Source organism: Mandrillus leucophaeus, unplaced genomic scaffold (genome assembly GCF_000951045.1).
Source record: "Mandrillus leucophaeus isolate KB7577 unplaced genomic scaffold, Mleu.le_1.0 Scaffold13, whole genome shotgun sequence".
Lineage (NCBI taxonomy): Eukaryota > Metazoa > Chordata > Mammalia > Primates > Cercopithecidae > Mandrillus > Mandrillus leucophaeus.
The window spans coordinates 7261842-7275486 of NW_012101254.1; the positions used below are offsets into that span (position 1 = coordinate 7261842).

At 50.1% G+C, this 13645-nt stretch overlaps 1 pseudogene across 1 annotated transcript in view; it reads right to left on the bottom strand.

The window, feature by feature from the left end:
• LOC105534071 overlaps positions 1–13645 on the bottom strand; it is a 36500-nt pseudogene that overhangs the window by 21707 nt on the left and 1148 nt on the right. The window contains exon 2 of the transcript XR_001005205.1: positions 13364–13616. The product of XR_001005205.1 is annotated as a 39S ribosomal protein L45, mitochondrial pseudogene (transcript). The remainder of the gene's footprint in view (positions 1–13363; positions 13617–13645) is intronic.

A 13645-nucleotide genomic window follows, 5' to 3' on the forward strand; every position in this document is an offset into this window, starting at 1 on the left:
CACAGAGAGGCACACAGAGAAAGGGAGGCTTAGTGAAGCCAGAGGCAGAGCATGGAATTTTAAAGCCCCAAGCAAAGGAGCACCTGAGGCTGCCAGCAGCCACCAGCAGCTAGGAGAGAGGCATAGGCTGGATTCGTCCTCAGAGCCTTCAGAGGGAAACAGCCTTGCCAACACCCAACATACCCCCATTTTGGACCTCTGACCTTCAGAAGCATGAGCGAATAACTTGTTTTAAGCCACCCAGTTTGTGGTAATTTGTTATGGCAGCCCTGGGACATGAAGGCAACCATTGAGCTGTTGCAAAAGTGGGACCTGGATTCAAACTGGGGCCTGACTTCAGAGCCCATCCCTATCCGACCTCCTTCTATCTTCCGCCTCTGTGTTTCCACCTCTTTACCCTCTCCCCTCCTCTAGGCACGCTGAGCGTGGTGTTCTCTGAACACACCATGGCACACGGCCTGTGCCTTTGTCATGCTGCCCTCGACCCAACATGCCCTCCCTCCCCCTCTGTCCACCTGGAAAACTTAACTTTTACATCTAGCTCCAACAACTCCTTTTCTGAAAGGTTTTCCGGAGTCTTCTCTGCTACCCAGGCACATTTAGTAGATCTTCTCCTTAGGAGGGCAGGGTCTCCACAAAAACCTGAACTTTCTAAAAATATTTGTATCTGCAGTGCTTAATAAAAGCATAATAAATATTTGATAAATGAATGAACGAATGAATGAGTGACATCTGTTGCTGAACTGTGAAATAGATTGTAGATCCCTCAACCACATCATTCCCAGCCAAACGAAAAAAGTCACAGAATACAACTGAAAATGTTGAAAACAGGGGTCTCCTTGAGAGTAAGGAAGCAAGAAAAGTGGGGGTACCCTTAACAGCTAAATGTATTTCTCATTAACTGATCAAATATTGGTGTAGCTTTCTCAGTGAAATGTGTTTAGCTAGTTCCCTGGTTTATAAAATCTCCTAGGAAAATGACTAGAGTTGGCTTTGTTGGGAATCAGACCTGGCCTTTGAGGGGCGCCAGAGCCAGCACTGTAGATGGCCCATCCTATAGCTCTCCCTCCCTTTATCCTTGCTGGAAGGGTCCTAATGTGTTTAGGTGTCTCTACCTCTGCTATATGGCTCAATTGTAAACCACGAATGATTGAAATTGTCCACAGTGGTACCAGTTCTATTGCCAGTGTTAGTTTGGAAGTGGGCATGTGACCCTACTCTGGCCAAAAAGGTATAAGGGAACAGGGTGTGGTGGCACATGCCTGTAGTTCCAGCTACAAAGGGTGGCTGAGGTGGGAGAATCGCTTAAGCCCAGGAGGTTGAGGCTGCAGTGAGCCAAGATCACGCCACTGCACTTCAACCTGAGTGACAGAATGAGACCCTGTCTCAAAAAATATATATATATATATCCCATATATTATATAAAAATATATATATTTATAAAAATATATAAATATTTTATATATATAATATATATGGGACATTTTTCTGAGGAGCTTCTGGTAAGGTACTCTGAAGTCCTGAAAGAGAGGCAGGGGAAGAAACTGTTCCTCCTCTGTTGAACACTGTCATGTCTGCATATGATGCTGCAGTTGTGGCAGCCACCTTGCAACCATGAGGAGTGTAAGCCTGTGATAGCAAAGCTGATACCCTCGAGGTAGCTGGGAAGAAGTGGAAAGTGCACAGACCTTAATGTCATTATTGAGCCACTAGAATAACTAACCTTAGACCTGTCCTATCCAAAGACTGCTTGTTTTAGAGGTAATACATTTTCTTTACTGGTTAAGCCATTTTAAATTGAATTGATCAAATCTTGGTGTAACTTTCTCAATGAAATGTGTTTAACTAGTTCCCTGGTTTATAAAATCTCCTAGGAAAATGACTAGAGTTGGCTTTGTTGGGAATCAGACCTGGCCTTTGAGGGGCACCAGAGCCCCTCAGTCAAAGAAATATTTCAGTTGCCTGAAATATTTCTGGTGCAACCTGGACAGACGCCTGAAAACTCTACCATTTGCAATTTATTAAAGAAAAGTTCTGAGTGTTAAATTACAAGTTTCACCCTTGAGAGGGATACATCACCAAACTATTAACATTACAGAATTTATTCATTTATTCTTTCCTCCATCAAGCATTTATTAAGCACCTTTTCTATAACAGTCACTTGGCTATACTCTGGGATAAGAAATGATAAGAATTGATAAGAATGAAGAGTATCAATTTACAGCTAACATTTAAAGCATCCTTTATATCATTCTGCCTAAAGTTATTTAAATGCAGTTATTTTTAGTTTAAAAGCATGTTTGAATGTAGACTTGATTTAAAAAAAAAAAAGGTTCCCACTTATAGCTACATTAATGCACAATTGTGAAAAAGAGGAAGGGCCTCCAGCTCTATCCATGTTAATGTGCATGACTTGTGGGGAGACTGTTAATGAGAGAAACAAGAAAATATGGACCCCCTAAAAGCCTGCCCTTGTTCTAGGAAGGTGATAAAAATGGGGGTGCAGACCAAAGCTGAGACAGGCAGGGAGAAGAGAAGCGTTGTGCTCACTGTCTGAGGATGTGAGCCCGAGGCTCCTGCTGAAAAGGCAGACAGCCCCAGAACCATCAAGCAGAGGGCGTGAATCCAGCAGAAAGGCTGACTCAATGTGAGCGCTTCCTAAAAATAGCAGAGCAGGGTTGTAAGGCTTCCTGTCCAAACAGATGTAAAACTGGCAGGTAGTGTGGGCTGGGGGTGGGGGGTTGCGAATGAAAGGAGAGTGGGGGCCGCCTTGACCAGAGACCTCAACACTGGGGTTCCAGGTGCACACTCGGCTCTGCCACTTGCTTCCCATTCAGCAGGGGGTGGCTGCACGTGGCGCCAGCAGTATCTTAGAATGGGTGACAGACAGAATTGCTAAAACCACTCTGAACCCATTTCATGGAGATGAATTTTAATGGAGTGAAAAAGAAATTTTTTAAATGAAAATTAAAAAGTGTAACTTTTTTTAAGGCCTGATTTTGCAAAAAAGCTCAGCACATATTCTACTGAAAAGAACACTTTCAGAAAGGTGCCCAGCAGAGCCTGCATCCCCCATGGGACACAGCAAGACTGGAAAAGGGGTGGCAAAGCAGGTGGCTAATTTATTTTCACCACTGCCTGTGCGGTAAACAGCATCTTTTTCAAGAACACAACAGGGAAAACAATGTCAGCATGAATTATTTAATAGTTATAAAAATTACTATCTGCAAATACTCATGGATATGCTCAACCCAAAACCTGAATGTGTCTAATGTGAGTGTAAGTCAGCCTGAGATCTCATGAGACGCCTGAGACCCTTGTGGAATGAATACTAGAGAGCATTACTTAGATTCGGACCACTGTCTTCCAGGAGTGATTAGTTTGCATCTTCTCAGCGGTTTTCTCCCTCTTTTTTTTTTTTTTTTTAATTGAGATAGAGTCTCGCTGTGTCACCCAGGCTGGAGTGCAGTGGCAAGATCTTGGCTCACTGCAACCTCCGCCTCCCAGGTTCAAGTGATTCCTCTGCCTCAGTCTCCCGAGTAGCTGGGATTACAGGCATGCGCCACCATACCCCACTAATTTTTGTATTTTGAGTAGAGACGGGATTTCGCCATGTTAGCCAGGCTGGCCTCAAACTCTTGATCTCAGGTGATCCACCTGCCTGAGGTGGGAGGATCGGCCTCCCACAGTGCTGGGATTACAGGTGTGAGCTGCCGCGCCTGGCCCAGTTTTCTCTTGACAGTCTTTCTTTTCCAAACCATCTTTTATCCCAAATCAATCCTCTGAAAGAATGTAGCAGGTCAGGACATGTCATCTACTCAAAAGAATCCTCAACAACTCCTATAAGACACAAAGCCCAAATTTAGACGTTTTAGCTAGGCATCCAAGGCCTTCTGTGATCTAGCCCCTTCCTACCATTCCATATTCCCCAGGCAGGCTCCACCCCTCCAGGGAGGCCTGTGGCAACCCACTTGCCTGTGATGGGGTGAGGAGTTCAAGTCCAAAGTGAAGCATTATCCCAGGCTGTGGCCACACACCTAAGCCCCAGCCTCCAACTCAACTTTCATCCATCTGAAACTGATCTGTTGCGCCCCAACTGCCTGATTTCTGGATCTACTTCCTAAGTGGTTCGGAGCAGAAGCATGAAGACACAGAATTAAAGACCCAGCCTTAACATTCAAATCATTATCACCTCCAGGTGGGGCACTCTCTGGGATCTGGTCCTGATACAGTGTTTTGAGACGGGAGAGAGGGAAGAAGGCAAGAACTGGGGAGACCTGGACACTGACAGGGGAACAAGGAGAGGGTGCCCTAAATGACCAAGGTGAGCAGAGAAACCTCAGCTTCCACAAACGTCAGCCTCACTCTGCTCTGATTTGATAAATAGAATAGCCGGAGCTTGTACTTCTGTTTCTAATTTTTTTTTTTTAATTTGAGACAGAGTCTCACTCTGTCGCCCAGGCTGGAGTGCAGTGGCCGGATCTCAGCTCACTGCAAGCTCTGCCTCCCGGGTTCACGCCATTCTCCTGCCTCAGCCTCCCAAGTAGCTGGGACTACAGGCACCCGCCACCACGCCCGGCTAGTTTTTTTTTGTATTTTTTAGTAGAGACGGGGTTTCACCGTGTTAGCCAGGATGGTCTCCATCTCCTGACCTCGTGATCCCCCCGTCTCAGCCTCCCAAAGTACTGGGATTACAGGCTTGAGCCACCGCACCCGGCCTTCTGTTTCTAATTTTAAGATATGAAAATGGATCAGCAATATGTTTTTTTGTTTGTTTGGTTTTTGTTTTTTGTTTTGAGACAGAGTCTCGCTCTGTTACCCAGGCTGGAGTGCAGTGGCGCAATCTCGGCTCACTGCAAGCTCCACCTCCTGGGTTCATGCCATTCTCCTGCCCCAGCCTCCCAAGTAGCTGGGACTACAGGCACCCGCCACCATGCCTGGTTAATTTTTTTTTGTATTTTTAGTAGAGACGGGGTTTCACCGTGTTAGCCAGGATGGTCTCGATCTCCTGACTTCGTGATCCGCCCACCTTGGCCTCCCAAAGTGCTGGGATTACAGGCGTGAGCCACCGCACCCGGCTGGGTCAGCAATATGTTAATCAAGCTGACCTGAGCCCTTCCTGGCCAGGCTGCAGCCTCCACTGGGCCATGGTTGGATGTTGCACTGTTGTAGATCTGTTATCCAGGGCTCCACCTCTCTGACTGGGCTGCTTTCCTGCCTCCCAGGGTGGAGAGGATGTCTCTGGATTTGAACAGACAAGGCCGCTAAGATAAAGGCCCTGCCTCCCCTCCAGTACTGCTAATTCCTCCTGCCTTGTCTTTCCCATGGGCCACCCCTTCTGGTCCATAGCTTAAGTTGGCCCCCATCAAAGCAGAGGAGAAGGCATGAGCCCCCTGATTCCTCTAGCAATGACCCAGGATGTTGAGCAGGCCACAGTGTCTATGCACTGGGCCCAGGAGTCAGAGATGTGGGTGTAAACATGGGCAGTACCCTTTGCCAGTTATGGAACCTTGGGCACGTTATGAATCTAATCTCAGTGTTTTCATCTGTAAAATGGATATGGCAATTGTACTTACCTCATATGACTGGTGTACGGATTATATGAGAGAATAAGTAGGCTGGGGCCTAACCAAGGAAAAGCCTGGATGCTAAAGAATTGGGAAGTCAAACAGTCTGAACTGTGTTTCTGGGAGACAATTCCAGTGGCAGCAGAAAGGGGATTTGGAAAAGTCTTAGAATCCATGAACCTCAGGCATCCATTCAGCTGCTGACTCCAGGTGGCCCCTTGTTCCCAACCAGCCTTCCTGGAACAAAGGATCTGGCCTGTTGCAGCGAAGGGTAACTTGGGAGGGGTGAGGGTGGCAAGGAACCACAGGTGGGAGTTCTTTCTACAGCATTCTCTTGCATTAAAAGATTTTTAGGGTGGCCGGGCGTGGTGGCTTACGCCTGTAATCCCAACATTTTGGGAGGCCGAGGCGGGTGGATCACCTGAGGTCAGGAGTTTGAGACCGGCCTGGCCAACACGATGAAACCCCATCTCTACTAAAAATACAAAAATTAGCCAGGCGTGGTGGCGCATGCCTGTAGTCCCAGCTACTCGGGAGGCTGAGGCAGGAGAATCATTTGAACTCAGGAGATGGAGCTTGCACTGAGCGGAGATGCTGCCTTTGCACTCCAGCCTGGGCGACAAGAGTGAGACATCTCAAAAAGTAAAAATGTGTAGGGTCTCTTCTCAAAAATCACCCTTTCACAGACCTTTGAGATGATTTCCTCTCCTCTGATTTAACATGGCAAAGGCTCGTTTATTTCAGCATGGAGATTAGAAACATTAGAGAAAGTTGTAATGGGAGGAATTAAGATGAGTCCTTCCTCTAATCAGTACTACAGGGATCTATATCACATTAGGAGCCTGCTGTGATAGGCAGAATCATGTCCACGCAAAATGTCACCACCCTAACCCCCAGAAACTGTGACTATGATGCCTTACATGGCAAAAGTGACTTTGCAAATGTGATTAAGTGAAGGACCTCGAGATGGAGAGATTCTCCTGGAATATCCCGGTGAGCCAGATCTAATCACAGGCGTCTTTAAGATCGGAGAACCTGTGCCAGCTCCCCAGGCTGTCTCAGCCTTGCTCTTCTGGGTGCTGGTGACTTTCCACCCATGAGAAAGACCGTGGGGCTGGGCCCTTCATCTCCTCCCAGCCTGAGCCTTTTCTAGTCACTCCCGTTGTTCTGAAAGCTTCCTGCTCTCTCCTATCCCCCGCAGGCCGCGGGAGGCTTGTTAGCACACATTTCTTTGGTGCCTCCTCCCGGAGGGGCAGGGCTCGGGCGCTTTTGGAAACGTGACCTCCCGCAGAGGCCTCGGAATTACTCAGCATTCACACGCCGTTTCACGCTCCGTGGGCACGTGTCCTTCTCTCCCCAAATTTAACCCCTCTGGGCCTCAATGTCTCCACCTGGGCTGGAGCAGAATGGTGTTTGGAGTCTCTTTCAACTGCCAGCAGGGAGCTGTGACTCTCCAGGATTCGCTCTGAGTCCCTGAGGCACCCTTGGCTACAGAGAAGCAGTGACAACCAAAGGAAGCTTCCTGAGCCTTCCTGGTACGGCCGGACTTCTGGGTGGCCAGAGCCTGGGCCTCCCTCCGCCGCTTCCTAGTTGGGGCCGGAGCAAGTTACCTCATATCTCTGCGCTCCCGCTTCCCCACCCGCAAAACAGGGACGCCAGGGGTCTCTACCTGGGAAACCAAAGAGAAGAAGGCAGCGCGCAGTGCCTGGAGGGCGGGGCGCAGGAAGGGGAGCTGCTGCCGCTGTCTGGGGATCGGGCCCATGGGTGTCACTGGCACTGTGGCTCGTGTGCCATTGACATTATTTCCATGACATATTGTGGAATAGTCACTCTGTTTCAACGACTGGGCAGGAGGAACCAGGGATCCTAGTCCTTGCTCCCGAGGAGACGCTCACACCTGCCGAGGGGCACAGACCACGCCCAGCCCCAGCAACGCTCGTGTCTGGAGTCTTCACTGCGCATCCTCAGCCCGCTTCCCTCTGCCCGCGCCAGGGACCTAGAAACAGCACCCGAGGGCAGCCAGCAGGGCCCACGTCCTGTGCAGATGGCACCGAGCGAGGAGAGGGGAGGAAGAGGTGAGGTGGGCACCCACCAGGACGGATGAGGCAACCGCCAGGCACATGCATGCACACTCACACATGCACGTGAAGGTTCGTTCTCACACACAATTATACACACAAACGTGAAGGTACATTCTCACACACTCACAATCACACTCACATACCCACTCACACATACAAACATGAAGGTACGTTCTCACAATCACACACCCACTCGGAATCACAAACGCAAAGGTGTGTTCTTACACACTCACAATCATACCCACATTCACACACAAACGTGAAGGTACGTCTCACACACAATCATGCTCAAACACCCACTCGCACACACAAACATGAAGGTACATTCTTACACCCAATCACACACACCCATTCACACTCACACACAAATGTGAAAGTATATACACACAATCACACCCACTCACACTCACACAAAGGTATGTTCTCACAATCACACACCTATTCACACACAAACGTGAAGGTATATTCTCACACACACAATCACACCCACTCACACAAACGTGAAGGTACATTCTCTCACACACACACACAAAGGTATGTTCTCACACGCAATCACACACCCACACACACAAACGTAAAGTACATTCTCACACAATCACCCACCCACTCACACAAACGTGAAGGTATATTTCCACACACAATCACACTAACACACCCACACACAGAAACATGAAGGTACGTTCTCTCACACACACACCCACTTATACTCACACAAACATGAAGGTGCATTCTCTCACACATACACAATCACACACACAAACGTGAAGTACGTTCTGACATAATCATGCTCATACACCCACTCGCACACAGAAACACAAAGGTACATTGTCACAAGCACACGATCACACACACCCACTCACACTCACAAACATGAAGCTACATTCTCACACACACTCGCACTCACACACCCACTCACACACAAATGCGAATGCGTTTTCACATGCACATTTACACACCCACACACAAACACGAACATACATTGTCACGCACTCACAAACATGAAGGTGTAATTCTCACACACACACAGGCCAACGTGAACGTACATTCGCAGACATGCACACTCACACATCCACTCATGCACATGTATGTGAAGGAACGTTCTCACACACACACCCCACTCTCACACACATTCCTCACACCCCTCCTCACATTCACAGTCCTGCACACACGCTCTCACACCCAGCCACAGTGCCCAAGGAGTGACCCTGTGAGAGTCACGGAGACTCCAACATGGGGCCGAAGAAGGGAGAGACCAGGAACAGAGACAAAGAAGTGAGAACACGGGGACAGACTGGCCGGTGCTGTGGATGCTGTCGGAGGAAGACTGCGCTGGAGTCGAGGGGCCCCAGATGCAGTCATGGAGAGGACTAGGGTGGGCAGCCAGCCCAGCCGCGCAGGCCACGCTGGGGCAGAAGTGCTCAGGGCTGCCCAGCTGTCTGCTGTGAGATCCTGGTAACTCCAGTTGACTTGTTCCATTGAGATCTGCGCACCATGTTGGTACCCATGAATCCCCTCCTTCCTGACAAGGATCCTGACTAGGGGTTAGTGCTGTCACTGCACCACAGAGACACAGGCTTGGGGGGCTCAGTAATTGGTCCGAGGTCCTCAGCTCTCATCAAGACCATGCTCAAAGCCGAGCTGATTCCAGAGAGCCAGCTTTCCCTAGGGTACCATACGCCTCTCCTCCAGGTCACAGGATCCAAGCTGCTGAGCCTCTGAGCCAGCAGGAATGGACGAGGGGTGTGGGCCCTGCGCAGGATGCTTGAGTATCACATGCCACATTCCCCCGGTCCCCCTCTCTACTCCCGTTACTGCTGCAGGCACACCCCAGCAGCACCTTGCCAGGTATCTGCACTGAGGATCCATTTCCTTCCCAGGCGCTCACCACTTAGCCTCCTTTGCACAAACCTGGAAGAGCCAGGGAGAGAACACCCTGACTGGCGGCCCTTAACCAACAGGGAAGGATGGCAGGAAGACGAATACCCACCTCTGCCAGCCCTTCAGTGGAAAGCTCTGAGGTGCCTTCTGCAAGGCTCGTAAGACAGTCCCAGCAGGATCAAGGCCCCCTCCCACACCAGTGGCCAACTCCGTAACAAACCCTTATATTTACCGGCTTTCCTGCCTTCTCTGTTTTGAACTTCCCAGGCTCCTGTTCTGTTTCCCTGGAATCACTTCCCCAGTTAAACCACCTGCATGCAGGCTTTGTCTCAGGTTCTGCTTTCAGGCCCCAAACAGGGCTCTCCTGGTGCCCAGCACCAGGGCAACTAATGATCTTCTCTCTCCCACTTCTGTTTTCCCCCAGGACACAGAGTTCTGCTCTGATCTATTGTTTGCTGGATTCAAGAGCCACCGCATTTCCCGGGGGTGGGAGGGGGAACCATTCTTGTTTATCCAATAACAATTAATTCTCAGCCATCATCTCTAGTCTTGAACCACACAAACAAAAAGGTACCTTCAGCAAAGAGGTATCCCATCCAGGCAGATGCTGGGTTGAGGTTGAGGGGTCAGGATGCCCTCCAAGCTTTGACCTAAGTCCATGATTCTGTCTTCCTTTTAGGACAAACTGCAGGGGCAAGTCACCCGTGCAGCCATTTGAGGTCCTGAGTTGTGTGTGTTTAGATTTCCTGTATCATTTGATTATAAAAGCGAAGCATGCCAGTTGTCCAAGTTACATCAATACAAAATGTATAGCATGGAAAATAAAAACACCTCCCCCATAATCCCACCCTCTTCACTCGAGGGTGGTTATTTTTCGTTGCCCTGGGACCAGGACATTCCCAGCATCAGGGAATGAGGCCAGTTGGTCCCTTCAGGGACAGCCAGTGCCGTTACAAAGTACCGTTTCTTCTTAGGGAGACTTCCATTCATTCAATGAGTATTTTTTGAGTATCTACTAGGTGCCAGGTACCGGGCAAGCCACTGTGAGTGAGATGGATGAGGCCCTCGTGGCATTTTTCCTGATCTCCTCTGTGACAGGATGTCGAGCAGCTCTCTTGCCCGGGAATATTCACCCAGATGCTTCTGGCTCCCCAGGAGTCCTTGCAAGGGGCTACTGCTGTCCCACTGTGCTTCCCACATCCACAGGGAAGGGCTGTGCCAGAACCCAGGACGCAGAGCAGGGATGGGACTGTGCTGTGCTCTTCCTGTGGCTGGGCTTTTGTGGGGAGGCTCCAGCCACCCGGGGGGGCCTGCCTTTCAGGCCCATCAGATCCTTCCCTCTTGCCCTGAAAGGCCCTGTCTCTGATCATCTCAGCCAGAAGTCACCCCCAACTATAACCTGTGTACACCTGAGGGTCTGCCTCATGGGTGAACATGGTGCCTTGGCAGAACTGGCAGGCTCCTCTGGTTTCCCCAGTGCCTGCTGAGCAGGGACCCACAGCGGAGAGATAGGGATGGTGGAAGGACAGGGAGTGGGACTGTGAAGCCAGCAGGCAGGGTATGGAGAGGCAGGAGATCAATTTGTTGTTGTTTTTATATGAGGGTGCCTCTGTGTGGAACTCTCTCCGTTCATGGGGTGGCTGGGGAGAGGAGGCTGGGGCATGAGTGGTGGCAGAGGGCCCTCTCAGCTCAGGAGCTGGGCATGGCTCTGCGGGCAGGGTGCTCCACTGAGAACCATAGGGCTGGCATGTGTGCCAAGAAAAGGGAAGGGGCCCAAAGAGGGTGCAACACAGTGTCTCTTGTGCCAAAGCAGGACCAGGCACGATATTTATCAGCCTTTTAAAAAACATTAGCACAGTTCTCCCCCTACCCCCACTGTTTTTTGAGATAGGGTCTCGCTCTGTTGCCCAGGCCGGAGTGCAGTGGTACGATCTTGGCTCACTGCAACCTCTGCCTCCTAGGGTCAGGCGATTCTCTCACCTCAGCCTCCTGAGTAGCTAGGACTTCAGGCACCCGCCACCACGCTTGGCTAATTTTTGTATTTTTTGGTAGAGACAGGGTTTTGCCATGTTGGCCAGGCTGGTCTCAAACTCCTGACCTCAAGATCCACCTGCCTCGGCCTCCCAAAGGCTGGGATTACAGGTGTGAGCCACTGCTCCATGCCGTACATTACATCTCCCTTTGTAAAACATAAAAGTCATGTTCTCTTTAACATCATGTGACATTTCAAAATAAATGTTTAAACCTCCAGCAAAGGCTGGGTGCGATGGCTCACACCTGTAATCCCAGCACTTTGGGAGGCGGAGGTGGGCGGATCACGAGGTCTGGAGATCGAGACCATCCTGGCTAACACGGTGAAACCCCGTTTCTACAAAAATTGAGCTGGGTGTGGTGGCGCTTGACTGTAGTCCCAGCTGCTCGGGAGGCTGAGGCAGGAGAATGGCGTGAACCCAGGAGGCAGAGCTTGCAGTGAGCTGAAATCGCACCACTGCACTCCAGCCTAGGCGACAGAGTGAGACTCCGTCTCAAAAACAAAAAACAAAACAAAACAAAAACCCTCCAGCAAAGGCCAGGCATGGTGGCTCACACCTGTATTCCCAGTACTTTGGGAGGCTAAGGCGGGTAGATCACTTGAGATCAGGAGTTCGAGACCAACCTGGCCAACATGGTGAAACCCTGTCTCTACTAAAAATACAAAATTTAGACAGGCATGGTGGCGGGTGCCTGTAATCCCAGCCACTTGGGAGGCTGAGGCAGGAGAATTGCTTGAACCCAGGAGGTGGAGGTTGCAGTGAGCTGAGATTGCCACTGCACTCCAGCCTGGGCAACAGAGTGAGACTCTGTCTCATAAATAAATAAATAAATGCCTTCCTTTTTAAAAACCAAAAACCAAAAACAAAAAACCACAAATAACTCTCTCCAAAAAAAAAAAAAAATCCCCCCGAAAACCCAAAAACCTCCAGCAAATTAAAACAGTGGGGCAGCCCAGCGCAGTGGCTCATCTGCTCTTTGGGAGGCCAAGGTGGGCAGATCACTTGAGGTCAGGAGTTCAAGACCAACCTAGCCAACATAGTGAAACCCCATCTACTAAAACTACAAAAATTACCCTGGGCTTGGTGGTGTGCGCCTGTAATCCCAGGTACTTGGGAGGCTGAGGCAGGAGAATCGCGTGAACCCGGGTGGCGGAGGTTGCAGTGAGCGGAGATCACGACACTGCACTCTAGCCTAGGTGACAGAGACTCCTTCTGGAAAAAATAAAAAATAGAAATAAAATAAAACAAATGGGGCAAAGTTTTGCTTTATTTAAATTACCATCCTCCTATATCTGATGTTAGGTCCCCTACCTTTGGAATCAAAGCCCTGAGAAGTTTGGGGCTGAAGTTGGCGCCTTTTCAGACAGAGTGTGAGGGAATGGTAGAAACAGCAGTGGCAGGATCGATTCTCTAATGGATCCATTCCCTGAGGGATGCAAGGTGATGCCTGAGGTTCTGGAAGGGGTGCCCGCGGGTAACTCTCAGGTGTATGGGGAGGCAGCTCCATCCAGGGTCTGGATAGACGAGTTTCTCTCCCCTCTGTTCACTCCTTCAGCTCTCCCCAGGGGAGATGACCCCCTATTGCTGCTGGCTGTCCTCAGCACCCACCTCCCCACACGTGCTTTTGTCCCAAAACATTCTCTCTCCTCTTCCTTTATTTAAATTCCCAAAGCCTGTAGTTGATCTTAGCACGGTGTTCTGTCAAATGCAAGGAAAATACTTTATGCTGTGGTGTAAGAGACTTACAGGTTTAACTATTCAAAGGAGCATTTGCATCTTTAAGGGAGAGTTTGTGAACTCAAACACATCTCAAACGGGTAGAATGTGCACGGGATATCTCTTCGAAGCAGGGTCTCAGGAACTCTTCCAGTTCCACGTGTGGTGCCCACCGGGCCACCGCCACCCGCCTCCTCCGAGCAGGACAGGGCTCCGTTGCCGGGCCCCTCTGCGGAAAGCTCAGGCCCGGCGCTCCGAAGTCTGGGCTCCCGGGGTGGGCGGGGATACTTAGGCCCCACGCGCCCCGCAGTGGAGCGGTCCCCAAACCTGAGCCCTGGCCTCTGCCGGTCCGGAAGGAAGCCGTGGCGGA